Here is a 26733-nt window from a genome sequence, read left to right as displayed (position 1 = left end):
TGCAAGAAAATATTTAGAATACAGAAAAATCAAGGTCAAATGCTAATAAAAGGTAAATAAAATTGCCATATACCACAATATAAGAGAATTTTGGAAGAAATTACTTAAATCGCAGTTTTAGTTTCTTCATATACAATACTATACATGCATTTAGGAGTTGTAAAGGTTAAATGACATAACTTGTCTAACAAGTCCTCTGTAAGTGATGAGGTAATGCCAAACTGAAAGGAATTATAAACCTGATTCCCTTCCCAAATTACAGAAAGAAATTTCTATCACAGTGAAACACAACAATAAATGCTGTAAGTGGATTTTAATGTTATTTACCAAATAGTATTTTACGCATGTCTTAATGATAAATCTAAACAGTAGTTTGTATTCCACAATTCTTATCTCTAGCAGCAGGCATTTAAGAGGAAGTAATATTTGAGTGCATCCAGAACAGTAAGCTGATCTGATACTTTTTTTTACTTTTTAAACTTAAATTTAGCATTTTACAACTGCTTTATTAGAGGGTTAAATAAAATATGAACACATATTTGAAATGAAATTGTCACCTTATAATAAGCATTTATTTTTAAATCCGCCTTTCATCATATATTATAAAAGTCTTATGTGTTGTATTTTCAAATGTTGTATTTTAAATGTAGCAAATGAATTCACCCTTTCAAGATATATTGAAGGATAACTCTGGCATACAGTCCATACTAATTTAAACTACAAGTGGATATAAAAGTTAAATATTTGTGAATGGAGTTCTAAATCTTCAGGTTCAGTTCAACTATTCATTTGATAACTACTGATGCTTTTTAAAAAATACTCAGCACTGTCACAGAGAAAACTGCAGTTAAGAGATGATACACTTTAAAAACATAGAAACATTCCAGAAGTCATGAATATAACTAGAAAAAATGATGCTTGAAACATTTTCATTTATTTCAAGGTTTTTAAATGAAAGCATAGAAACACAATCCCCCTAACGAATGTGTTTAAACCACATAGTCTGAATCATTTCAATTCCCATAAGGTCTATTTCTTGAATGGTTTTTACATGTAAGCAGAACAACCTTCTGCAATTGACTTCAAATATGTTTCTGTATACTTTATAGGAACAAAGATGAGAAAAAAATATGTTACAGCTCATGAATACTGGAGACTAGAATACACATAAAGTTACTTTTAAAGACTGTCTACAAAGTACAGCATGAATTGCTAATTTGGCAACCCTCTAGTCAATGTAATGAAAAACAAAGACAAAATTCAGAAAAAAATGTCAGCTCAGAAACTTGTGTGTGGTAATTGCTAAGCTGCTTCCTGACCTTGCGATACACAAATCATCTCTCAAATTAAATAATTGGAAAATTTCTTTCTGGAGTGTCTGCTTTTGGGAAGACGGAGAAGACACTTTCTCCTATGCCTCCCATTAAATACACCCCAAACCTTGACATCTTCTGTAAAACAAACATAGCTTTTCAAAGGTGGAGAGAAAAAAGCAGATAAGAAACTTGAGACTCAAATAAATGACATAGCCATAAGTTCCCCAGTTTTCTTTTTGCCTCCTATACCTCAGACTTGGAGCTGAAGATGCAGCCACCTGGAAATACCAACAGGCACAGACAATAAAAACCCCCGAGTAGTCTGCTCTCTCTAGCCAAAGGAACAGGCAAGGAGCAGCTTAGCAGGACAGAAAAACTTTAAACACTAAATGCTTTTCTATAGCCAAACGACACAGACATTTAAAAGACAAAGTGGAAAGCTAAGACTTCCACTCCTGGCAGGTTACAGCAAGGCACCTGTGGTAGTTAATTTCATGTGTCACCTTGATTGAGTCATAGGGTCCCCAGGCATTTGGTCAAACATTATTCTGTGATTCTGGATGAAATTTATATTTAAATCAATAGACTGAGTAAAGTACATTGCTCTTCTCAATGTGGGTGGGCCTCATTCAATCGGTTGAAGGCCTAATGGAACAAAAAGGATGACTCTCCCACCAGTAAGCAGGAACTCCTGACTGACTGTCATCAAGCTTGAACATTTGTTTTTTCTTCCCTTCAGATTTAAACAGAAACATTGGCGCTTCCTAGATCTCAAAGCTGCCTGCTGTCAGACTTGAACTACACCGCCACTGGCTTTCCTGGGTCTCCAGCCTGCTAGCTATAAATCTTGAAACTTATATACAGTTGTCTCTTTGTACCCACAGGGAATTTGTTCCAGGAGTCCCATGTATACCCAAATTCCCGCATACTCAATGCCCACAGTTGGCCCTATGGATCCTGCATATATGAAAAGTCGGCCCTGCATATCTGTGGGTTTCATACCCTGCATATACTGTATTTTCTATGTCATTTGTCTGTGGATGCGGAACATGCAGCTACAGAAGGCCATCTGCATTTGCTGAAAATAATATGCGTATAAGTGAACCTGTGCAGTTCAAACCAGTGTTGTTCAAGGGTCCACTGTATATATCTATTTGTGTATATATATATGCATGTATGTACACATGTTCATCCTATTGGTTATGTTTCTCTGGAGAAATCTGACTAATAAAGCACTTCTACCTCTCCTTCTTCCAGCAAGGTGGTGTCAGGAAAGGCCAATTAGGGAGTCAGAACATTCATGCACACCAGGCAAATAATGGCCTCCTTCTTTATGGTGTCTGTCAGTGGTGATCACGAGGGAGCCTGACTTCTACCGTCACTAGATAATAATCAGTTGTCTCTTCTACTCCCTCTGTGGTGATGTCTCAGAAAATCTGCTGGAGAGTCAGGCCTTTCACTACCTCCAGCCACTAAGTTCTTCTACCACTGTAGTGTCAGTGGAGACCCGTGGGGATTAGTAAGGAGGACTGATGGAGGCCCAGTGTGAACCAGAATTCTTACACATGTCCAGCAGTAAAAAAAAGCTTTCCCTTGTATGTGGATCATGAGTGAGGGACCTAGATTTCCACACCCATCTGACAATAACAAGGCAGTGCCCCATCTCCACACACATACATTTTGTGTCAGCATGGTTTCATAGAAACTATGGTTTCCTAAAAAGCCAGCTAAAATGAAAGTAAGCTCTTCAGTCTCATAACATAATAACCAAAATGTTTAAGCTTCAATAAGAAACACTTGTTGTATCAAGAACCGTAAAGATCTTCAACAGAACTTTAAGACAGTCAATAGATGTCAACACCAAGATAACAGAGGTGTTAGAATTATCTGACAAAGATTTTAAAGCAGTTGCCATAAAAATGCTTCAAAGAAAAATTACAAACACAATTGAAACAAAATAAATATAAAACATCTTAGAAAAGATTGACAAAAAAATTCAAAATATGAAGAAGAAACAAATAAAAATGTTTGACTTAAAAATGCAGCAATTGAACATTTAAAAACTCAACATATGGGCTCAAGAGTGTCATGGAGACAGAAGAAAGGATCAGTGAACATGAATAAATAATGATTAAAAATTATCATCTGAAAAAGAGAAAGAAAATAGACTGAAAGATAAATAAATAAAAAGAGCATCCAGAACCTGTGAGGATATAACTGAACTGAAAATTCATGTAATTGAAGTACTGGAAGAGGAGAAAGAAGATGAGAACTAATTTCCTATCGAAACCACTGAAGCCAAAAGGAAATGGCCTACGATTTTTCAAGTGCAAAAGAAAAGAATGCCCAGTCCAGTATTCAATATTCAGTATAAACATCTTTTATAAATAAAAAAGGAAGTTAAAAAATCTCAAATGTATTGAAACTCAGAGAGTTTGTTGCCATCAGAGCCACCTTAAAAGAACAGCTATAATACAAGTTCTCTAAACAGAAAATAAACAGCAAATAAAAGAACCTTGTGGTATCAAGATGGAAGAGAGAACACATTAACAAAGAACAAAAAAACAGATAAATACTATAAACTTTTCTTATTTTATCAAGTCTTGTAAATTATGTTTGCAGGTAACGAAAAAAAACTATGAACTGTCTGATGAGGTTCTAAATGTATTTAGATAAAATATTTATTAAGGGTATTGCATATGGAAGGTCAGGAGACATAAAGGGAGATAAGTTGTCTACAGTTCGCATGAACTAACTGGAAAATATTGACCCCAGAAGACTATGATAAGTTATGTTTATATAATACAATACCTAGTGCAACAATTAACAAAGTTGTGCAAAGAGATACACTGTGGTATAGACTGAATGATTGTATTCTTTGATAATTTCTATGTTGAAATCCTAACCCTCAATGTGATGGTACTAGAAGATGAGGAATTTGATAGCATATTAGTTCGTGAAGGCAGAGCGCTCTCGTGAATAGGATTTAATGTCCTTATAAAAGAGATCCTGGAGAGCTTATTTACTTCTTGTACCATGAGAGAATATAGGAAGAAGAAAGCCGTATATGAATGAAGAAGCAGACCCTTATTAGAAACCAAATCTTACAGTACCTCAATAGTGTACTTCCCGGCCTCTAAAACTGTGAGAAATAAATTTCTGTTACTTATAAGCCACCTTGTCTATTCTATTATAGCAGCGCAGACAGAGTAAGCCAACTTGAAAACACGACAGATAAATCAAAATGGAATTTTTAAAATGTTTTCCATATTTTCCAGAAAGGCAGGAAAAAAATAGGTAACAAAAAAAAAATCAAAAAACAAAAACAGAAAACAAATAAGCAAAACAAAACAAAAAGCAAAAACCAAAATAATAGACATAATCGCTAATGTATCAAGAATTATATTAAATATAAATGAACTCTATACACTAAAACAGAAATTGGCAGAGTAAATGTAAAACCTGACTCGATTGTATGCTGTCTGCAAGAAACTCACCTTAAATACAGTCATGCATTGCTTAGAGATGGAGATGCAAGTCTTTGCTATTGTAAATAGTGCCACAATAAACATACATGTGCATGTTTATTTATAGTAGAATGATTTATAATCCTTTGGGTATATACCCAGTAATGGGATTGCTGGGTCAAACGGTATTTCTCGTTCTAGATAGACTGGAGAAAGAAAATGTGGCACATATACATCATGGAATACTATGAAGCCATAAATAAGAATGAGATTGGTGGGGCATGGTGGCTCATGCCTGTAATCCCAGCACTTTGGGAGGCCGAGGCAGGTGGATCATGAGGTCAGGAGATCGAGACCATCCTAGCTAACATGGTGAAACCCCCGTTTCTAATAAAAATACAAAAAATTAGCCAGGCATGGTGGCAGTCACCTGTAGTCCCAGCTACTCGGGAGGCTGAGGCAGGAGAATGGCATGAACCCAGGAGGCAGAGCTTGCAGTGAGCCAAGATCATGCCACTGTACTCCAGCCTGGGCGACAGAGCAAGACTCCATCTAAAAAAAAAAAAAAGAAAGAGAGCATGTCCTTTGCAGGGACATGGATGAAACTGGAAGCCACCATTCTCAGCAAACTAACACAAGAACGGAAAACCAAACAACACATCTTCTCATTCATAAGTGAGAGTTGAACAATGAGATAACACGTGGACACAGAGAGGGGAACATCACACACCAGGGCCTGTCGGGGGGGTGGGAAGAATGGAGAAGGAGAGCATTAGGACAAATATCTAATGCATGTGGGGCTTAAAACTTAGATGACAGGTTGATGGGTGCAGCAAACCACCATGGCATACGTATACCTATGTAACAAACCAGCACATTCTGCACATGTAACCTGGAGCACGAAGTAAAACTAAAAAAAAAAAAAATGCGGATACATTTTGAGAAATACATCATTAGACGGTTCTGTTGTATGAATATATGTACATCTTAGAGTGTACATATATAAACCTGGATAATATAGCCTAACTAAGATATATAGTATACCTTATCACTTCTAAGCTATAAACTGGCATAGCATGTTACTATACTGAGCACCCTCGGCAGTTATAACACATGATAAGTATTTCTATATCTACACATATCTAAACAAAGAAAAGCTCCAATAAAAATATGATGTAAAAGATAAAAAGTGGTACACCTCTATAGGGTGCTTGCTATTAATGGAGCTTATAGGACTAGAAGTTGCTCTGAATGAGTCACTGAGTGAGTGATAAGTGCACGTGAAGGCCTAAGACATTATTGTACACTATTGTAGAGTTTACTCTACACTTACACTACACTGAATGTATTAAAAATATTGTTAATCTTAGCTTACTGCAACTTTATAAACTTTTTTTGCTTCTTTAACTTTGATTCTTTTATAACAACACTTTAACACAAATTGTACTTTGTTAAAATATTTGCTATAAAAATATTGTCTTTATATCCTTATTCTATTTTTGCTATTTTAAAACTTACTGTTTTTGTTTTTTTTAAATTTTTTTCATGAATTACTAAGATACACACTATCCTAGGCCTAAACAAGATCGAGATCATCAATATCACTGTCTTCCACCTTCACACCTTCTCCCACTGGATGGTTTTCTGGGGAAATAACACATAAGGAGCTGTTATCTCCTATGATAACAATGGCTTATTTTGAAATATTTCTTGAAGGACACGCCAAAGGCTATCTTGCAGTTAGCTTTATTTTTGGTAGTAGGAGTATACTCTAAAAGAATAATTAAAAGTATTGCATAGTAAATACACAGACCAATAACATAGTCATTTATTATCATTATGAAGTATTATATACTGTACATAATTGTACATGCTATACTTTTATATTTGAAGTGCAGTAGGTTTGTTTACACCAGCATTACCACAAATACATGAGTAATCATTATACTAGGACATTATGATGACTATGATGTCTTTAGGGAATAAAAATTTTTCAGTTGAATTATAATATAATCTTATGGGACCACTAGCATATATGTGGTCTGTCATTGATCAAAATGTCATTACACAGTGTATGACACTTTGACAATATCAGCCTGCTGAAAGTAAAAAGATAGGAAAAGATATATCAGAAATAAATAATCAAAATAAAGCAATAGTGGCTATATAAATATCAAATAAAGTGAATTTCAGAGCAAAGAAAAGTGCCAGGCAGAAAGGAGCAATATATAATGGTGAAAGTGTCAATCTACAAGGAAATGTAGCACTATTACATCATGCGTATTTGCTGAATGTGGCACTGCAGAATATGTGAAACAAAGATTGATAGTACCTATTGGAGAAATAGTCAAATTAGAGTTGGAAACTTCAACAACCCATTCTCAACAAGTGAAAAAAATAGCAATGAAGTAGATCTCTATACCATCAATAAACATGATATAATTGATATTTATAGAGCACTCCACCACAAAACATCAGAGTACACATACTTTTCAAGTGTCTGTAAAATATATACCACAGAGACAATATCCTGGGTCATAAAACAAACTTCGACAAATTTAATAGAAATCATACAGAATGTGTTCTCTGACTAAGTTGGAATCACACTGAAAATCAACAATATAACAAATTTTTTTAAAAAATCTGAAAACTTGGAAACTAAACAAAACACATAGGTTATAAAAAATCCATTGGTCAAAGAGGAAGTCTCATGGGAAATCTGAAAATACATGAAGCTGAATGAAAATGAACATACGACATATCAAAATCTGTGTGACGCAACTAATGCAGTGCTCACAGAGAAATATTTTTTTCAACTTTTATTATAGATTCAGGGAGTACATATGCAGAATTGTTACAAAGACATGTTGCGTGATGCTGAGGTTTGGAGTAGGAATTAATTTATCTCTCAGGTATAGAAACTTAGAATACTAAATACACATATTAGAAAAAATCCTCAAAACAATAATCTAAAGTACCTTCTTAAGAAACTAGAAAAAGAACAAAATAAGTCCAAAACAAGGAAAAGAAAGAATATAATAAAGATAATATCAGAAAATACAATTGAAGAAAAAAAATAGAGAAAAATTATTGAAAAAAGTAGCTGGTCCATTGAAAAGATTTCCCTCCACACACACACACACACACACACACAAAAGACAAAGCTCTAACAAGATTTACAAAGAAAAAAGGAAAGAAGTTTCAAATGGCCAATATGAGAAATAAAATATAATATTATTACAGATCCAGCAGGCATCAAAAAGATAATTCAATTTTACAAGTAAGTCTGCCTATCTAATTTTCACAAAATACATAAAATAGACCATTTCTTGAAAAAACGCAAGCTACAGCAACTCACCTAATATGAAAAAAGATAATTTTGGATAGCACTATACCTATTAAGGTAATTTAATTTGTAATTAAAGAAAAAGATGAAAGAGAAATCTTTAGGCTGAGATGTTTTATTGGAGAATTTTATAAACATTGAAGATGAATTCAAACAAATTCTTCACAAACTCTCCTCTGACAAAATAAAAGAGGAGAGAATACTTCCCTATTTACTCTCTGAAGTCAGAATTACACTGATATCAAATAAGAATTTACACAAGAAAAATAAAACTACAAGCCAATATTCTTCATGAATATAGACACAAACACCTTTAATAGTATGTTAGAAATAGAATTCAGCAATACCAAAAAATAATGACAAACTATGACCAAATGGGGTTTCCTCCAGGGATGCAAGGATGCTTCAATATTGAACAAAACAATCAATGTGATCCACCATATTACCAAGTTACAGAAGAAAAAGCACATGATCCTATCAGTCGATATACACACACATAAAAAGACATTTGAAAAAAATCAACACTTGTTCTTTATAAAACTCTCAGAAAACACAGGGATAAAGGCAACTTGCTCAACACAACAGCCAACATTGTACTTAATGGTGCATGAATGGATGCCTTCCCCTTAAAATCAAGCACAAGTCCAGGATGTCCATACTCACAACTTTTACTGTATTAGTTTGTTTTCACACTGCTATAAAGATGCTGTCTGCGACTGGGTAATTTATAAAGAAAAGAAAGTTAATTAACTCAAAGTTCCACATGGCTGTGGAGGCATCAGGAAACACAATCATATTGGAAGGTGAAGGAGAAGCAAGTACCTCTGCACAAGGCAGCAGGAAAGAGAGGAACAAAGAGTGTACCTCCAAATACTTATTAAACCATCAAATCTCATGAGAACTCACTCACTATTATGAGAACAACACAAGGGAAACTGCCCCTATAATCAAATTACTTACCTCCCTCAATACATGGGGATTACAGGACCCTCCCTGGACATATGGGAATTACAATTTGAGATGAGATTTGGGTGGGGACACAGAACCAAACCATATCATTTACTCAGAGTAGTGCTGGAAATTCTAGCCAGTGCAGTAAGTGACTTTATACAATTGACCCTTGAATGACATGGGACTTAGAGGCAACAACTCCCCTTGCAGTAGAAAATCAGCATAATCTGTGACTCTTCAAAACTTTACTAATAGGCTATTGTTGAATCTTTACCAACTACTTTAACAGTCAATTAATACATATTCCATATGTAATATGTATTATATACTATATTATTACCATGAACTAAGCTAAAGAGAGAAAAAAAGTGTCATTAAGAAAATCATGTTGTTGGGGTACCTGGCTAACCATAGGTAGAAGATTGAGGCTAGACCTGTTTATTATGCCATATACAAAAATCTACTCAAGATGGATTAAAAACTTAAATATAAAACAAAAAACTATAAAAACCCTGGAAGGCAAACTAGGAAATACCATCCTGGACATAGGAATGACCAAAGATTTCATGACAAAGACATCAAAAACAATATAATTAGATCCCATTTGTCCATTTTGTCAACAAAAGCAAAAATGGACAAGTGGGATCTAAATAAACATAAGAGCTTATGCACAGTAAAGGAAACTATCGAGGGTAAACAGACAACCAACAGAATGGGAGAAAATACTTGCAAGCTATGCATCTGACAAAGGTCTAATATCCAGCATCTATAAGAAACATAAACAAATTGACAAGAGAAAAACAATTCCATTAAAAAGTAGGCAAAGACCTGAACACACACTTTTCAAAAGAAGATATACATGCCAATAATCATATGGAAAAAAGCTCAACATCAAAGATCATTAGAGAAATGCAAATCAAAACCACAATGCGATACTATCTCACACCATTCAAAATGACTATTATTAAAAAGTCAAAAAATATCAGATGCTGGAGAAGTTGTAGAGAAAAAGGAACACTTATACACTTTTGGTGGGAATGTAAATTAGTTCAATCATTGTGGAAGACAGTGTGGCGATTCCTCAAAGAGCTAAAAACAGAAATACCATTTGACTCAGGAAATCCATTACTGGGTATATACCCAGAAGAATATAAATTATTCTACCATAAAGACACATACACTTGAATGTTCATGGCAGAACTATTCACAATAGCAAAGACATGGAATCAAATTTAATACCCATCTATGACAGATTGGATAAATAAAATATGGCACATATATACCATAGGATTCTATGCAGCCATAAAAAAGAACAAGATCATGCCTTTTGCAGGAACATGGATGGGGTTAGAGGCTATTATCCTTAGCAAACTAACACAGGAACAGAAAAAACATACTGCATGTTCTCACTTGTAAGTGGAAGCTAAATTATAAGAACTTATGAACACAAAGAAGGAAACAATAGACACTGGGGTCTACTTGAGAGTGGAGGCTGGGAGGAGGGAGAGGAACAGAAAAGATAACTATTGGGTACTGGGCTTAATACCTGGGTGATGAAATAATCGATACAAAAAAAGCCCTGTGACAGGAGTTTACCTAGGTAAGAAGCCTTCACATGTACCCCGAACCTAAAATAAAATTTGTAAAAAAAAAAAAGAAAATAATAAGAAAGGGAAAATGTGTTTACTCTTAAGTGGAAGTGAATCTTCATAAAGGTATTTATCTTTGTTGTTATTGGTTGAGGGGAGGTGTTCTTGCTTTCTCAAGGGTGGCAGAAATGAAAACAACAACAAAAAATCTGTATATAAATGGACCAGAGCAGTTCAAATCCTTGTCATTCAAGAGTGAACCATACTTACAATAGACACATGGGGACTGAAATTAGAAAGATGATATCATTTGCGATTGCTTTAAAAAAATGAAACACAATGTCAATCTAACAAAACATGTATTGCACTTATATGCTAAACACTACAGTGTTGTTAAAAAAAAGATGTAAATAAATAGAGAAACCCTGTGTTCATAAATTCAAAAATTTACCAAATTAAAGATATCAATTTCCTCAAAAATGATATAAAGATTTGTCACATTTCATTTCAAAATTATAGCAGGATAGATGTAGATAAGGTCACACTAAAATCTGTAGATTAAGGGAAAGAAATTATAATTGCGAAAGAATTTTTTAAAAGAATGATAAAGTGAAATATATTCTATAATTTCAATTATATAGCTCTAGTAGTCAATAATGTGTGGTGTTGGAAGAGAGACTGATGTGTGGATTAATGCAAGATAATACAGCTCAGAAACTGATCTGCACAAATTTTATTAACTAGTTTTTGCCAAGTGTGCAAAATCTATTCAATAAGGAAAAGTAGCCTTTTCAACCAATGGTGCTGGAGTAATTAAATATTCTTATGTTAAATATAAACATTAACATCAGTCCCACACGTTATGCAAAAGTTAACTCAAAATGGAACTCAAAGTTTAAATATGTAAAACTAAAAACCTTTTGGGAAAAAACAAAAGCATAGACGTCTTTGAAAGCTACAGCTAGGCACAAAATCTTTAGAATTAACACTAATGGTAAAGTCCATGCAAGGAAAAAAAATGATAAATTAGGCATCAAATCTTCTGCTCTTTGAAAGCTCTTGTTAAAAGGATAAAAAACAAGCTATAGACCGGCAGAAAATATTTGAAAAACACTTATTCAACAAAAGACTAATATCTTGAATATATATAAAAAACTGGAATATATTAAAAAAAACTCTCAAAACTCACAAAAAACAAAAATATCCAATTAGGGAATGGTCAAAAGACAAAACAGACATATAACCAAAGAGGATACACAAGTATGATATAAACACATGGAAGATTGTTCAACATAATTAGGCTTTAGGGAAATGCAAATTAAAACCACAGTGTGATACCTAACTAAATGGCTAAAATAAAGATGATGGTGAAGAAACCAGATAAATCAAATATTTCTAGTGAGAATGTAAAATGGTACAGCTACTCTGGATACAGTTTGCCAGTGTCAAAAAAAAACAAAAAACAAAAAACAAAAAAAAACCTATCCAACTGCATTTATCCCAGAGAAATGAAAACTTTCGACTAGCTAGACACACCTTGTACATGATTATTCATAGCAGCTTTATTTGTAATAGTCAAAAATGGGGGCAATTAGATGTCCTTCCATGAGTGATTAAACAAACTATAATACATTAATCCCATGGAATATTATCAATAATAGTAATAAAAAGAAGTAGGCTATGTCAGTCTATTCAGTCTGTTATAACAAAAGATCATCAACTTTGTGGCTGTTAAACAAGAGACGCGACTAGGCACGGTGGCTCACGCCTGTAATCCCAGCACTTTGGGAGGCCGAGGCGGGCGGATCACGAGGTCAGGAGATCCAGACCATCCTGGCTAACACGGTGAAACCCCGTCTCTACTAAAAATACAAAAAATTAGCCAGGCGTGGTGGTGGGCGCCTGTAGTCCCAGCTACTCGGGAGGCTGAGGCAGGAGAATGGCGTGAACCCGGGAGGCGGAGCTTGCAGTGAGCCGGGATCGTGCCACTGCACTCCAGCCTGGGAGACAGCGAGACTCCGTCTCAAAAAAAAAAAACAAGAGAAGCCTAGTTCTCACAGTTCTGGAGGCTGAGAAGTCCAAGATGAAGGCACCAGATTTAGTGTCTGGTAAGAGCTTGTTTTGTAGGTCATAGATGGTGCCCTCCAGCTGTGTCCTCACATAGTGGAAAGGGCAAAATGTCTCTCTTGGACTTCTTTTATAAGGGCACAAATTCTATACATGAGGACACTGCTCTTAGATCTATTCACCTCCCAAAGTAACTGCTTGCTAATATGATCATCACATTGGGGGCTGGAATTTCAACATATGAATTTTGAAGGACTAAAACATTTAGATGATAGCATAAACTACTCATACATGCAACAACCTGGTTGAATCTCCAGTGGAATACAACTGTGTTCAAAAATGGCAATTCCAAATGTTATCTAGTGTATGATTTGCATAACATGCATGCAATGACACCATCGTAGAAATGGAGAAGAGATTAGTAGTTTCTAGCGGTTGGTGGAGGGGTTGGTATGCCTATATAAGAACAGTGTGAAAAATCCTTTAGATTATGGAAATGTGCTGTATCTTGATTGTATCAACATCAACACCCTGATTATAATATTGTAGCATAGTTTTACAAGATGTTATCATTGAAATATATGCAATTATGTCAAGTAAAATATTTAATTGTAAATAACATGTATTATAATTATATCTTAAATGTAATATTTTAGCAATTAAAAGTTTTAAGGTTGTAATACAATAGCAACTGAAAATTTTAAGATTGTGACTGATATCCAACAATTAAGTTTTAGTCTCCAAGATTTTTCATATTACGAACTTTCAGAAAAAAATATTCTTAAAACATGATGACATGATAATTAATCTAAACTAGAAGATAAAGTGTGGTTAATATCGACACCAAGATGTCTACCAAAAAAAAAAAAAAAAAAACTCAAACAAATAGAGCAGGTCTCTGCAGTATATAATTCTGTTTTTATAGTATACAAGCCTGATTCTTGGACCAAGTTATTACAAGGTTTTGCTTTTTTGAATAGGATTGTATTACTGCTTTAAGGCTTTAAAAAGGATTCTAATTTAACCATTTTAGTGATGGATTCAAAGTACAGGAATGTAATTTCTCAGTAGTCTAAGGATTAGCTTGGGACTCCTGCTTCAAAACTCCAGTGTGTCACTGACTAATCATTACTTATTAATAAATGTCTTACTACATATAGATCATAATGTTAATGGAAATTGAAGCAAAATATGGAATTTACTTTCTGGTTTTTTGCAGTAATAATAATAATAGTTTTAAATGTAGCTAGCATTTCTGGACAAAATTAGATGCTATTCTAAGCATTTTACCCAACATCAAAAGAGGGTTATCATTTTACATATTTATTATATAATACTTTATATATTCTTGATTGAATGTAAAACTTAGGAATATATCTTAGCTGATGTTAGAAGAGGCAAGAATTCATGATCATTTACTAAATTTTACTCAATACATGTTTATTGTCAGTATGTAATACACTGATTAGAAACAAGGTAACTACTATACCAATCAAGTAAGTACTTGGCCAGGTTTAGAAATCCTACCACTCATTTGCCTCTACTGGCAGTATATTTTTATAATTCATTTTGGCTTCAATTCATCATGTTTAAAATATACATATTTCTTTACATTGAAAAAACAAAATTGCATATTTTCCTGTCACGAAAGTTTTAGTAAAGAAGTAGACTGTAGCAACTTGAAAATGATAAATGTTACAATAACATAGTTCTGAGAATAACAATACATTTTGTTATACATACTTTATCTTGAACCAGTGTGTTTTTTACTGCATTTTCATAGACTTACCACAAAATAATTATAATTGGAAGAAAATTGTAGTAACACTGTACTTCTCGTTTTTTTCTTTTTTAGATGGGGACTTAACTGTAACAATTTGTTTTGAAAGAAATATTGAATGTGCAAGACATATGAAAAGATTATCAAAATTCTTGCTCAATAAAATTAAATTATAGTTAAGTAATTTACTACCTATCCTGGAATCCTAAATCCTGACAATCTGAAATTATTAATGAAATACATATGCAAAAGACAGAATATATGTATATTAAACACAATTTGAGTATACAATAATCCTATGTATATAAATTCTTATCTTTACCAAACATGTCAATTTATTGAGATAATTTCATTTAGCTAGAGTAATATATATACACACACATACTAAAACACACACGTGTGTATATTGTGTGTATGTTATATACATATATATGGAGACGTATATGATATATGGAGACATATATGTTTGTCACCTACTCTGATTATTTATACATATATATAAACAGACATATATTTGAAAATAAGAAGTTCAAAATGATTCACATTTTCAGTAGGTATGTGCAGTTAATATCTAGTACTATAATTAACTAATTCATTCATAAAGAAATAACGTGAGATAAAAAATAACTACCTAGTGCAAAATTGTTTAATCTAATTATAAAGAACAAAGAAGCAATTTTCCAAATAAAATATAATTAATCAGAATAGGTGACGTAACACATATGGGTATTATATTGGACAAACCCTTTTTACCCTTCCCTTTCTCTGTTACAGGAAGCACAAAGAATGAACATGTACTAAGCTTTAGAATATGACACACTGAAAATAGGACAAGAATTCACAAAATAGAAACGACTGACCAAAGATATTTTTTTCACTTCATGTCCCTTTTTTATTATCACGTTTATTTCCATTTATTTTAAAGCATATCTCCTTGTTTTTTGTCCTTGTTACTTGGCTAACTGAATCATCAAGGAGGATTAATGTGACTTTCAAGGATCTTGGACTTTTTCCTTTTTCTTAGCACCCTGCCTATCTACCCAGGCTGAAGATCCTTTGAAGTCAATGGGAAGTCCACATCAGATGGGAGGAGTAGGGTACAGGGCAAACAAGAATAGCTTCCTAACAAAGCCATTATAGCTTCCTAACAAAGCCCTTATCCTTTCCACAAATATCCACAGTCTGGAGTGTCACAACTCTTTTTTAAAAATCTGAGTAGCTTACCTATTCAATCATTTTAGTCCCTGTGCCTTAGATCCGAGTAAGGCTGTCTGTTTGACAGCTTGGGACAAATCTCTCTTTGGGTCACATATTGAACCATGAACTTTTTGTCTCAGGACTTCTCTCGTATTGTGAAACTGTCTCTCTGTGTCATGCTTCATAGAATACTGTAAAGGACCCGAAAAGTTATGACAGAGTGAAATGGAAAAGGTAGCTGCTGACAAGCACAAAAATGATGAGACAGATACATTTTGAGATGGCTGCTGAACCCTGACAGCTGACTGAAAGCTAATCAGGCAAAGCACCTCTCCCATTGCCAAAGAGAAGTCTGGCAGAGGAGAGGAGCATGCTCTCATAATTATGGGAAATTGAGTAGCATGTTCTAATGGAACGAGGACAGCCTTATGTTCTGGATCTGCCTCTGCTGCTAACCCCTGCATACCTCTGGGCAAGACAATCTAACTCTTTGGGCCTATTTCTTAATAAAAGAAGGCTAGAGAAGAAAACATGTAAGTTTCCTTCCAGCATTCTTTGATAAGAAATCTCATCAATTTCTCATTCAAATGTTTTTATCATTGTCACTGGTATGGAGACTAACTGGGATTTAAAGAGTAAGAAGCAAAAATAATCGACAAAGGACCATTAAGAATAAAGAGGAAAACAGGAAACAAGACAAAATAAATCAAGTATCACTTCTTGAGAAATGTCACTGACATGGAAATGAAAACTGAAAAGTGTAGTGGCTACAGCTAGCATAATGTTGCACAAGAAGGTACTGATTTTGGATGGAAATGTCTCCTTGTACCTCACATATCATCCTGTCATCTGTAGCTACTTTTATTTTGAACTCAGTAAAAATATTAAAGGAAAAAATCTTGCTGCCAACCTTGTCATGATGTTTTGATATTATTCTTTTCTTAGTAAAGCAGACACAGGATTCTTGAATAATTTTCTTCTTATCGGCCTTTTAAACTATTTATATTTTTAATGACTTATGATAAGAAACTCATAATTGCTAAGTTTCTGCCATATCTGGTGTACCTCTGGATAGCTTAGAAAGTAAACATAACGTATTAAAATCAGAAAGCTGCAAATCTTAGAAACTCCATTGCAAAATTTTTGCTAGTACATGTATAAACAGAAAGCTTGGCAGACACATGATTTTCATAGCAACCAGCCAAGAATTAAGTAGTGGAAAGGAAACCCGCTTCCCACAGAAGCTAAACAGTAAGAGTAAATGAAGTTTATTTTGATTATGAAGAAACCATTTTATTCACTGCAAGACACAGCCCAAGGATGTTTTATTGCATGAACAACATTAATTCAAGGAAAACCCACAAATATGAGCCAGCTCTCTAGAAAATAAAAATATAGGCAAAATTATTTTATTTATGAAAAAAATTGACAAGGAAGAAGAAAAATCCATCAACTCTGACACAAAGTAGAATTTTTCATAACCAAATTAACTCAGTGTTCTTAAGAAATATCAGTTATTTGATAATGAGTATGACATGAAGAATAGTTCTAAGCAAATAAGATATTACTTTCTGGCTGGTAATTTTTTTTTCTCCAGTAAAATAATTGGTTTCTGAGTCAATGTATTTCCAAACAGTAATTAATGAGAACCACTGACATTGATGGCAAAAAGAAACCATATTCACAGTTCAACTACGAAAAAAGATTTGTTCACTGCCTCTGCTTATGGGATCAATTGTTAGTTACACAAAAGAAAAAAATAATGTAAAGAAAAGAAAGCATGTCTTTCTTAGTATAATGCCATAATTACATTGGCTTATCTAAATAAGAGGTGAAGTCAGATATGAGCACATTTAATTACTACAGTGTCAATGGTATAAGTTATATAATGATAAAAAGTTAAATTCAACATCAGAATAGTTTGCTGTTTCTAAGTAATTGTTAGGGAAATAAGAATTACCTTCAAAATTTATTTCTAAACCTTTGCCACTTTCTTGCTATATACTCTTATGTACTGAGAAACATTGTTGAGGATCCTGAAAAATTTATTCTTCTTTTTCAAGTGAGTCATCTGTTTCAATAAGTTACCAATATATAGCATATTAATAGAGTCCAAAGATACATTTGAAGTTTCAGAGAGAAAGATATTTAAACCTTCATTTTGTCTATTATTTTTGAAAATATAAATGCTTAAGATATAAAAATGTAAAATACCCTTGCAACTTATTGATTTATTAAATGTCTGTGTTCTGTGAGTTAAAGATAAGTAGGAAGAGCTGGAATGAATAACAAATGGCTATTTTTAACTTGTCAAGTGTTTTGCTCACAAGTCCATCAGCACACCTCAATGATAATTGTTTTTTACAAGTCAGTCAGAAAAATCATAGAAAGCTGTAAATAAGCTGTTGTTATCTTAAGGCTGCAGTAAAATGCAGAATAATTATTCCACTTACTTTTCATTCACTATTTATGTAGTGCCAGTTTCCTAGGTATTTTTTAAGTGTATCACCAGATTTTATCCCTATTTTGTAAATGAGGAAACTAATACACAAATACATTTACTGAAAAGAAAGACAATAATTATTATACTGAATTATAGATTGGCATGCTCTGCCAGACATACAATAGCTAATACTTTATTTCCAGGGTTAAAATAATTATCTGAGTATATTTTCATAAGAAAGTTAATTGTATGGTTGAAGAAAATTTGATGGAATCAAGAAATTTATCATTAAAGATGGTTTAAGCAAGAGCCTTTGAGCTGAAAATTAAAAGCAAAAGAAGTTTCTTATAGGAAAAAAATGATAAACAAGCTTCTTTTCTTACAAAGTAAAAAGAAGAAATTAGGGAAGGAAGAAGGAAGGAAGGAACGAAGGAAGGAAAGAAAGAAGGCAGGCAGGCAAGAAGGGAGGGAGGGAGGGAAGGATAGAGGAAGGGAGGGAGGAAGGGAGGAAGGAGGGTGGGACAGAAAGAGGAAGAAAGGAATCATTATTTTGTTAGAATTCTTTTAATGGGTTTAATTTAAATAACAATCATGAATTTCCCGCTGGTAAATTTGTGTAACATTGACTTCTTGGACACATTTTGCAAATGAGAAAAAAATCATAAGAAGGTAAGATATTAGGAAAGACCAATATTAAATATTATTTCTCTATCATGAGAGGATAATTAAATATAGATAGGATGAATAAATAAATATAAAATGTGTGATAACTATAAGGTAGGTCCAAAGAGGCTAGGTGTCCTAATATTAGAAAATGTTTCCGTACATAAAAACTAGATCATGAAATATTCCATTTTCAAATATAGATGTGAGAAAAATAAGTGAATGCATGCGAATAGTAGCTAAACATCCTAATACAAAAACTTGTGTTTTAGATAGGGTTTGAAAGAGGAAAAGTTCAGTGATACAGGAAAAGGGGATTTATTACAAGAATTAGCCCTTAAGCAGTTATGGGAACTGGTTAAGCATTCTGTCATCGCTGTGGCCTCCGCATCTACTTTTCAGCCTGAAATTAGACCTAGAAGGCAGAAAAGAAAGATACATGTATAGTGGACAAAGAATAAGAACTAACTGGAAGCCACATCTGTCTCTCACTGCCTCCAACCATTTTGATGAGGATGACCTACAGGACAGCCTGGTACTCTTCACTGTGAAACCGCACACTCCGTGGCCCAGGACTCAGAGAAGTTGAAGAAGATCCAGTGGGAGAGGAAAGAGCTGGAGGTCTAACTGATGCCCATTAATGATTCAAGCCAACAGATGAGTGAAGATGTGCAGAAGCTGTAACAGCACTTGGCCTTACACCAAACTTTACAGCATTAAAATTTGTGCTTTTCTTCTCACACAAATCTATGTTATAGCCAACTTGACTAGACACTACCCAGTGAAGAAAATCTGTGAAACATAGCTGCTACTTAGCTAAATTGACACAGTGAAAAGCCACTTTAAAGAAATCAAAAACACTGACCCAAGTCATTTTGTACTGTGTATCTTAACTGGAAAGATATGCAGGAGTCTTCCTAGACTGTCCACAGGCTGCCTCCAATTGCAAAGAAATCTTCCTAAACTTTAGTTATAACAAAAGGAGAATCAACAGTTTGCTCAGTCCAAAAGAGGTCAGAAGATTTCCACAGTGGGAAATAAGCCAAAACATAAAACAAAATCTTTGTAAAAGTTGTTTTTTTTTTCAAACAGTCTCTACATTTTTATAACTAGAGAGGATATAGATATAGATATATGAGTTAAAATAAAACAAATTGGAAACCATGCTTGAGAATTTTTTCAGCAGACAAAAGTCAGTTAAGCCATGGAAGCAACACCGACCTTACTTGATTTGCAAACATAAGCAAAACGTAACTTGGGCTATTTTTTATAAGTGGCTATATTAAAGAAAACAAAACCCAAGCTTAACCAATCAGAAGCTTCCAACTAATTTATACAACTAGGGAGTTCCCGGTAGAATAAATCAAATAAGGCACCTACATAATTGTAACCAATCGAATTTGCCTTGCCTCCATGTTGACTCTGTAAAACCCTTACCTTTGTGTTCCCTCAGCAGAGCCTAAAACCACCTTTGGTTTGGTGCTTCCTGACTCATGAATTACTGCTTGTTTAAATAAACTCTACAATTTCATTGTTCCTCAATTCACCTTTTAACAATAGATACACACAATTTTGAATTATCTATTCTTTTTTGTAGTTGAGGATATACCAGTATACTCAGCCATGGAAATTTGGAGCCTCTGAGTTCGAACTGACACTCTAAACCTGAGGCATTATTGAATTCTTGTTCTGTAAGCTCAACTAGCCTTCAACTCATCTTCAAAATAGAGCTCCTCTTATTGCTGATCCAAAATTTTTATTCTCTTCACATTTAGCATTCTAGATTCCCATCAGACCTTTAATTTAGCAAGAAACAAGTGAAAAGTTTATATAATAGTGGGAAAAACAAATCCATTTCAGTTTCAAGAAACTGAATAGAAATTGTTTTGTTTTGTTTTGTTTGAAAAAAATAAAAATATTGCCACTACTGATCCCATGCAGTTGCAAATAAATATTCATTAAATTTCTACTTTATATTATGCATTTCAGGGAACCAAGTACTTGCTATCTTATGAAATAATAAATTCTAATGCAATAAATAGTGCATATGAGTTGACATCGTATACTGAAGGAAAATATGTGTTGAAAACAATATCAAATACTTGTCTGAATAACATGCAATTATATGTTTGGCTATTATTACAAGCAAAGATGGAGACGAGTAAATAACTTTACAATATATACCTTTCATTTATCTCTAATTGCTATGCTTTGTTCAAAACAGATCCTTTGGCATTTAGCAGTATGCTCCTCTTGGAAGCTAAACAGGATGTTATAATTTACACTCTAACATGATACTGCTAGGGCATTCACTTGATGATTGCATAAGTGCCTTATAGCATGATGGGAAAGCTACTGAGGAGTTAAAGTGGGCTACTGCATACTAAAATGTGGAAATAAACTAAGCAAGAAATGAAAAAAGCGAAAAGAGAAATAAGAGAAAGAGGAAAATGTAGCATTCATTTGTTGGCTAGTCACCAAGGGATAGTGCTATGCTAAGCAGATTCCTTTCTCTCTCCCAGTTCTCTCTCTCTCTATCACACAGACACACACACACACAGACACATACACACACTCAAAAGTGTTTGTTGAGCACAGCTAGAAGATCTGTAAACACAATAATGATTAAGACACAAGGTACAGAGAGCGTAATTGATAGAGCTTCTAGCCCGCTGTGTTGTCATCCCACCAGAACCATAGTTCTCACTCAACTTCTAACAAGTAATAATCCATTGTCGTGGCTAAACTTGCTATCTTTTTTTGAAACTTTTCTTAACCCTACCAAATTAGCCTTCCCAATTTAGTGTGGCGTAATTTTTTATTTTCAATAATTTAAAATAATCACTGTGGTTATTAGTAATAATTACTATAGCAATACTTTATCAAGGAAAGATCTTATAAGAAGTACAATAGTTTGGGTCATGTTGAGTTTGAGAATGTCTAGGAAAATGTGTCTGTAGGCAGTTGTAGCTTTATCTACAACTATGTGCCTTGAGCTTGGAAATTTTGTTAACTTTAATGATAAATCTTCAAAACAAATGTCTTTTTACCTTTGTTAAAGATAAGACATTGGAAACCTGTAGAGATGTTTTTAATTTTATTTTGTAAAATAAATTTTATTTAATAAAAAGTCTGATAAATAATGAGTAAAAAAATAAGATTGACTTCAGGTGTTCATAATGTTAATGTCTATTTATCACTAAATTGCAATAATCTATATAATGATTATATTCTCTATTTGTCTTCAAGCACCCAGCAGAGGATCCAACTCATATAAATGCTCAATAAATATTCTTTATGCATCCAAAGTCAATATAGATTTGGTTATTTTGGTTGTATTTGGTTGTTGCCTGTTCTGATTGTTCAGTTCAAGCACCTTACCAGTTGCAAAATTTGAATTTAATTCTGGCTGCACTGTTTACTTACCCTACATTGGTATCATATTAAAAAAAAATAAAGAAAAACATCAATAACACCACAGGGTACTCTTAAATGTGCTAGTGAAAGTCAGGAAAATTCCTCATCAGTAAAAAAAGATAAATAATATATAATTTTATCGAATGTATACTTATTGGATTGTTTTAAAAGTATTGGTTACAAGGTTTGATACCTTTAATAGACAAAGTTTTGTTACATCTGTGGGTCAATAAACATTTCTATATGTAAAATAAAATATTAATACTTACAAGTGCCTATTAGTTAAAATAAGTATATCCAAACTATTAGACCCCAGAAGTGAGGGTTTTATTTCATTACAACTTTAAGAATCATAGTGGAAGGAGATCTTATGGCTCAGTGTCCTGACTCATTAAAAAAAAAAAAAAAAAAAAGATTTAAAAGAGCAGGTAACTGTGAGTTTAATGTTAGTAATATAGTTTGGCTCTGTGTCCCCACCCAAATGTCAGCTTGAATTATAATCCCTATAATCTCCACGTGTCAAGGGTGGGACCACATGGAGGTAATTGAATCATTTGGAGCAGTTTCCCCCATTATGTTCTAGCAATAGTGAGTGAGTCTCATGAGATCTGATGGTTTTATAAGCTTCTGGCACTTCCCCTGCTTGCACTCATTCTCTTTGACTGCCCTGTGAAGAGATGCCTTCCTTCATGATTGTAAGTTTCCTGAGGTCTCTCCTGCCATGCAGAATTGTGAATCAATTAAGCCTCCTTCCTTTATAAATTACCCAGTCTCGAGTATTTTCTTATGGCAACATAAGACTGGGATAATATAGTAAACTGGTACTGAGGGAGTGGGACGCTGCTATAAGAATACCTGAAAATATGGAAGCAACTTTGGAACTGGGTAATAGGTGAACGTTGGAACAGTTTGGAGGGCTCAGAAGAAGACAGGAAAATGTGAGAAAGTCTGGAACTTAGAGACTTGGAGGGCTCATAACACAGAAAGATGTGGGAAAGTTTGGAACTTCCTAGGGATTTGTTGAATGGCTTTGACCAAAATGCTGATAGTGATATGGACAATGAAGCCCAGGTTGAGGTAATCTCAAATGGAGATGAGGAACTTCTTGGGAAGTGAAATAAAGGTGGCTCTTCCTATGTTTTAGCAAAGAGACTGATGACATTTTGCTCTTGCCCTGGAGATCTGTGGAACTTTGAACTTGAGAGAGATGATTTAGGGTAACTAGCAGGAGGAATTTCTAAGGTGCTAAGTGTTCAAGAGGAAGCAGAGCACTAAAGTTTGGAAAATTTGTAGCATGACAATATGAAAGAAAAGAAAAACCCATTTTCTGGGGAGAAATTCAAGCCTGATGCAGAAATTTTGCATAAATAACAAGTAGCTGAGAGTTAGTCACCAAGACAATGGGGAAAATGTCTCCAGGGCATGTCAGAGACCTTCAGGAAAGTTCCTCCCATCACAAGCCTTCAGGCCTAGGAGGGAAAATTGGTTTCCTGAATTGAGCCCAGGGCCTTGCTGCTTTGTGCCATCTGGAGACTTGGTGCCCTGTGTCCCATCTGCATCAGCTCCAGCAATGGCCAAAAGGGGCCAACGTACAGTTCAGGATGTTGCTTCAGAGGGTGCAAGCCCCAAACCTTGGCAGCTTTCATGTTATATTGGGCCTGCTGGTACACAGAAGTCAAGAATTGGGGTTTGGAAACTTCTGCCTAGATTTCAGAGGATGTATGGAAATGCCTGGATGGCAGAAGTTTGATTCAGGGGTGGAGCCCTCATGGAGAAATTCTGCTTGGGTAGTGCAGAAGGAAAATGTGGGGTCGGAGACCTCACACGGCGTCTCCACTGGGACACTATTTATGTGAGTTATGAGAAGAGGGCCACCATCCTCCAGACCCCAGAATTGCAGATCCACTAGAAGCTTGCGCTGTGTGCCTGGAAAAGCTACAGACACTCAGTGCCAACCCAAGCAGCCAGGAGTGGTCCTGTACCCTTCAAAGTCACAGGGTCGGAGCTGCCCAAGATTGTAGGAGCCCACCTCTTGCATCAGTGTGACCTGAATGTAAGACATGAAATCAAAAGAGATCATTTTGGAGCTTTAAGGTTTCATGACTGCCCTATTGCATTTTGGACTTGCAGAGGGACTGTAGCCCCTTTCCTTTGACCAATTTCTCCTATTTGGAATGAGTATATTTACCCAATGCCTGTATCCTCATTGTATCTAGAAAGTAACTAATTGCTTTTGATTTTATAGAGTCATAGGTGGAAGGGACTTGCCTTGTCTCAGATGAGACTTTGGACTTGGACTTTGAGTTATTACTGGAATGACTTAAAACATTGAAAGACTATTGGAAGGGCATGACTGTGTTTTGAAATGTGAGAAAATGAGATTTGGTAAGGACCAGGGCAGAATGATATGTTTTGGCTCTGTGTCCCAACCCAAATATCACCTTGAATTGCAATCCCCATAATCCCCTTGTGTCAAGGACAGAACCAGGTGAGGTAGTAGAATCACGGGGGCAGTTTTCCCCGTGCTGTTCTTGTGATAATGAGTGAGTCTCATAAGATCTGATGATTTTATAAGCTTCTGGCATGTTCCCTGCTGGCACTCATTCTCTCTCCTGCCACTCTGTGAAGAGATGCCTTCTGCCGTGGTTGTAAGTTTCCTGAGGCCTCCCCAGCTATGCAGAACTGGGAGTAAATTAAACCTCTTTTCTTTATAAATTACCCAGTATTTCTTCATAGCAGCATGAGAACGGACTAATACAGTTGGTCACAAAAAAAGAATGAGTGGAGGAGAAAAATACTATGGGATAGATACAATTGATTCGTGTATCCTCTAGATCAAAATTTAAGGTTTGGTAACCTTCCATTATATTGACAGGAATCCTGCTGTTCAGCAATTCCCAAATTTCCTTGATAATAATAACAACCAAGTGTATTGATATTCAGAATTAGTCAAGGTCTTTAGTGAAGGAGTTTGAGAATATTCATTTTAACAAATGTATGAGGCAATTATTGTGATCATGCACATTTGCAGAGCACAAGTTGGACTTTAGAATATAAATATATAATTTAGAGTGTGAACTTTCATGTTATCCACATAACTTCTTACATAAGTTTTATTTAATTAATCCTAGCAGAATTTAAAGGAGTGTCTATTAGCTTAGAAAGGATTGTATGCTTGGTATTATAGTTCATTATTTTATTTTATAAAGCGATAGGTTCAAAAGAGATACATTCTAATGTCTTTTCCAGCTGCAAAATGTGGAGACCATGAAACAGCTCCATTTGTGTTTTGTTTATCTGTTGGTTTGTGTTATTTTTAAGAGATTTATGGGAACATAGTTTAAATTGGAAATGCAGAGATGAAAGGGATACATTAGCAGTTTAAGTACATTGAGATTATCTCAATAGCTTTCCTATATAAGCAATTTCAGAAAGTCTATTAACCTAATCAGATAAGAAACAGCTATGATTATATGAGTCACTTGTATTCAGAGGGAAATTTTTTTTTTCAGAATGTTAAAACAGGATAAAGAAAAATAAAATATATGTATTTGATGTTGCCAGTTGTGTGACAATCAGTTTTGTGGCAATCTGGATGAATACTTCATAGAATACAATTAAACTAATTTATATAGAAACCCCATAATAATATACTTATAAAAATATATGGCCTAAATTTGAAGATCAGAAAATATTTATGTTGCCTCCAATATATGTTTATTAATCTATATAAATATACATATATATGTTTTGAGTGTGCTAAAACATATCCTCAATGTAAATTGGTTATTAGGATATACCCATATTAGAATAATCAGTAATTCACTCAAGAAACAACTGTGTATCAGCATTATGGGAGGAATTTCAAATTTAGGAATAGGTGTTTTCCATCTTTAGAAGAAGATGGAACGGAATATGGGTATATTCCATTTTTAGCTCTGAAAAGAAAGATAAGCCTAATTTTATTAATCAGAGAGGATACAATGATTAACACAGTAATCATTTCTGGGCTATTGGTGAACTGAGTGGCACTGAAGTAATAATACTATGGAGAAATGGGAAGTTGCATAAGTTACCTGAGAATTATAAATATTATGCAATAAAATTGAAATAATCCTGTAAATATAGCAATATAATACCAAGATAGTTATTTACTGTTCAAGGAAGTAAATATTTTCTATTTTTGCCAATAGAAACTGCACTGTACAGTACACTTATATGTATATATATAAATGTATATATTTGCATGAGAAATTTTATTTTTATGGGCTAAAATCTCAAATTTTCATATAATGAAAAGTAAGGTTATGCATATTTTTAATGTTGATAAATATTCTGAGTCTTCAAATATGGCATAGCAATTCGGAAATATTCAGCAACATATAAGAGTGCCCATATTCTCATCATTCATAGAAGATATTCCTTTTGCCAACCTCATATGTTATTTTAATTTGCATTTTATTTATCAGTTCTAAAGATATCATTAACTTTCATGGT

This window comes from Pongo pygmaeus, chromosome 3 (genome assembly GCF_028885625.2).
Source record: "Pongo pygmaeus isolate AG05252 chromosome 3, NHGRI_mPonPyg2-v2.0_pri, whole genome shotgun sequence".
Classification (NCBI taxonomy): Eukaryota; Metazoa; Chordata; class Mammalia; order Primates; family Hominidae; genus Pongo; species Pongo pygmaeus.
The sequence above is the reverse complement of the archived record's forward strand: the minus strand, read 5'-3'. Positions refer to the sequence as shown.